A 4,048-nucleotide genomic window follows, 5' to 3' on the forward strand; every position below is an offset into this window, starting at 1 on the left:
CTCGTCATTTTGTGTAGCACTGTCTTCTGCCCTTTGTTGTAGATCTTTGCTGTAGTTATAACCTTCACACGTACTGAAGTTCAGGTGGAGCTCTACAGATTTTGGAGTTATCCAGCTGCGTCTGGCTTAGGTCTGGCTGCTGTGCTCAGCTCCTTCCTGCTGCGCACCTGGGTAGGATTGGGTCTGGAGGTTCCTGGAACTCGGCAGAAATTCCGGACCTGGGCTAGGACTGGGTCTGGGGGTTCCCGGAATTCGGCAGAAATTCCTACTCGGCGGGAAGGGTGGGGTGCGGCCCGAAGGGGCGGGAGAGGGTCCGGCTCTCGCTGTGCCTGGGCTGGGACTGGTCCCGCTGGCGCAGGGTAGCAGGAAGCTCTCCACACACTCCTATTTTTTTCATATACTATTTCATTTAAAACTTTTGCAATTGAGTGCAATGTAGGCTGACTGAATAAAGTATATATGTATCTCAATTTCCTTCACACAGCTGAAATAAGAGAAATGCAAGGAACATATTAGGAAAGAATGATGTGGAAATCTGTCAGGTAGAGCAAGGAAGGCTGGGACTCAGCCAGGGTGTTGAGACTTTTTTTGTTTCCAATGTCTTCATCTGAACATAGGAGAGTTTGTGATCAGAAGAGGGGCAATGTATGTGATCAAACTACAGTATGATGCAGAATCAAGAGAGAGATGTTGGATAGAGCAGATATTTTAGTGATACTGATTGATACAACAAACCTGTATAAAATTTAAAGACCACACATGCTTACCATGCATTATTTTTAATTATTTACAGGTGTCATGTTCAATACTGCTTATTTTTGTCATGTGGTCATTACATAGTAAGATCATGTGCATGTATGTGAACCTGCTATATAAAACTTTGAGGACAACAAAGACAATAAATATTTCATATTAAATAATATATACACAAAGATTGAGTGAGCTGTTATGCCATTGAATGAGTTGAAGATGGAAGTCAGCAAACCTAACGAGGTAAACTTACTATGAGGTAACTGGCTCAGTACAATGTGTTCTGATCATGAATAATTAACTTTAAGTTTCTTATAATACAGTTCTAGACTGTGTACTATTTGGACATGTTCTAAGTCAAAGAATTTTGTGCCGTTTTCTAAGAAAAAATATGGAATATTTGAATGCTTCATAATTTATTTCAGTAACATCATATATTCTATTTTTTGGAAAGGAGTTGTCTACATTTTACTGGAATCAAACACTTCTGAACACTTATGTCCTTGGTCTGCTTACAGTTGTGAGGAAAAATATCCATAAAGTGCAAGTGTACCAAAAAAAACAGATAACAGCACATTAATGAGTTCTTGAGGGTTGAGTTTGTCACAGTAGAGCAATACTGCTAGCAGTTTCAGACTTCATGTGGCAATGTATTGCTTGTGAATATTTGAATCCATGTTATACAGTGTTGTGTATTATTTCTGTTCATAATTTTCCAGTGAATTTTCTTTTTGAAAAGGTGTTCAAACACTATGGGAAAACATAATCTAACAACTGTCTCAGAATTCCATCTCATGAGCTTCTCAGAGGATCCAGATCTGCAGCCCATTCTTTTTATACTGTTCCTGTCCATGTACCTGTTCACAGTGCTTGGGAACCTGCTCATCATCCTGGCCGTCAGCTCTGACTCCCACCTCCACACCACCATGTACTTCTTCCTCTCCAACCTGTCCTTGGCTGACATCTGTTTGACCTCATCTACAGTTCCAAAGATGATTGCAGACATTTTAAGTCACGGCAGAGTCATCTCCTATGTGGGCTGCCTCACCCAGATGTCTCTTTTCATCCTTTTTGCATGTATGTACAACATGCTTCTGACTGTGATGGCCTATGACCGGTCTGTGGCCATCTGCCACCCCTGCACTATGCAGTCATTATGAGCCCTCGTCTCTGTCTCTTTCTACTTTTTCTGTCTGTCTTTATAAGCCTCTTGGGCTCTCAGGCGCATAATTTAATTGCCTTACAACTTACATGTTTCAAAGATGTGGAAATTGCTAATTTCTTCTGTGACCCTTCTCAGCTCCTTAACCTTTCATGTTCTAATACCTTGATGAGAACCATAGTCACATATATTATTACTGCCATATTTGGCTTATTTCCAGTATCAGGAATTGTTTTCTCTTACTATAAAATTGTTTCCTCTCTTCTGAAAATCCCAAAATCTGGGGGAAGGTACAAAGCCTTTTCTACCTGTAGCTCTCACCTGTCACTTGTTTGCTTATTTTATGGAACAGGCCTTATAACTTACCTTGGCTCAGAATTGTGTCCAATTCTCACAACAAGGACATGGTGGCCTCACTGATGTACTCTGTGGTCACCCCTATGCTGAATCCTTTCATCTACAGCCTGAGGAACAGGGACATTAGCAGCACCCTGAAGAGATTCCACAGCTGAAGAATTTAATCCAAGAATCCTTGGGATCTATCTTGAAAATAATTGGGAAAATAAGGTAAAACTGAAAAGCCAAAATTTTTCTACAAATATTGTCTCCTTGATTATCTTATTTCACAAGGTTTATGTCTTTAATTTTACATCCTGTTTCAGTATTCCAAGAGGGGAGAGGAGTCCAATATGGCCTTTTTGTCGTGGCCATATATAGATAGGCAGAGTATGGGGGACTCATTTCAAAGGAAATGAATTACAAAAGAACCTGGTTGTCTTGCATTTGCAATGTTTTTTTTTCCCAGTGTGATTAAAATCCATGTCCAAAGGTTAGGAGTACTTGAATGAGCTCTTAACCTAAGTGAGCTATTTTCTTTTATGGGATCCTGTCTAAGCTAGTGGACTACAAAATAAACAAATTATTAGTTTCTTTCAAAGTAAGGAACTATTATGTGGGTATTTAAAAATATTCCCATTTAAATACATTGTTAAGTGAGACCATCCTCTATCCTTTCAATTCTCAAGTACAATTTTTCACAGCTCTATAAACTAATGATCACCCCCATTTACAGGTAAGGAAAGAGCCCAGGTGCATTTATGTTATTGCCTATAATTTTCAATTTGTATGTTTCCCTAATAGAATCATATTGAGAGCTGAGTGATAAACAGGTATGTCATCCAAGTAGCTAAAGAGAATTGCTACCATGTGCCAGAAAGCCTTGATGTGAAATTTGCTAACTATGCAAAGGAAAGTTAGTACTGAAGCCTGGAGTTTTTAGCTTTTCCTGCCGCTTAAATTCTCAATCATATAAATTATTGCTTAAACAGTGTTTCCACTCTATAAGAGCATGCGTAAAAAAGACAATGAAAGGAAAAATAAAAATGTATTCACATTAGATGTTTTACAGAGAATGAATGGTGATAAAAACAAGAATATGTAAAATAAAACATTCAAACAGTTTCTTATCATAAATTGTTTACCGGGAAATGTTCACTAATGCCACATTTGTAGTCAGTGATGTCACTGGTACATATCTATCAATTTTTTTTTTGGTGGAACCGGGGATTGAACTCAGGCCCTTGTGTTTGCCAGGGAAGCGCTTATTCCACTGAGCCATCTCCCCGGCCCCTCTATCAATATTTTAAGCTACCAAAAAGAAGGATGGTTGATGTGTATTGCATGAGTCTTAGAAAAGAAATGGAATTTTAATGATTAAAATTAAATTCTCAAAGCAGGGATACCATAAATTCAGAGAATGACAAAACCCCTAGAGAATAAGTGGAACATAACAATATTTTCTGATTATGAATCAAGTTTAATTGCATAAGAACACATCTTTGACACAGTGATTTAAGTATTGTAAGTCTCAGGGATTTCTCCTATTGACTACAGTATAAAAATGTTTATTTGACTACTTCATAATATCCAATTAGAATACTTTGTTTTCTCAGAAAGGAAAGTTGGTTCTTGATCTCTAACTCTTCTGAGAAAAGTAGAATGTATTTTGCCGTGACTATAGAACTGTTATTACTAATATTATCGGACTTCTAATACAGTTCAGTTGAGTGATTCTAAAGCAGCTGTGGACAATAAGTGGTGACTAACACAGAAGCCAACCATGCAAGAATTTTAGAA

General features: G+C 38.1%; 1 pseudogene; it reads left to right on the forward strand.

The window, feature by feature from the left end:
• The first annotated feature begins 1,478 nt into the window (after window positions 1-1,478).
• Window positions 1,479-2,424, forward strand: LOC101563259 (annotated as a pseudogene).
• Window positions 2,425-4,048: the final 1,624 nt, after the last annotated feature.

This window comes from Octodon degus, unplaced genomic scaffold (genome assembly GCF_000260255.1).
Source record: "Octodon degus isolate 3935 unplaced genomic scaffold, OctDeg1.0 scaffold00050, whole genome shotgun sequence".
Taxonomy (NCBI): domain Eukaryota; kingdom Metazoa; phylum Chordata; class Mammalia; order Rodentia; family Octodontidae; genus Octodon; species Octodon degus.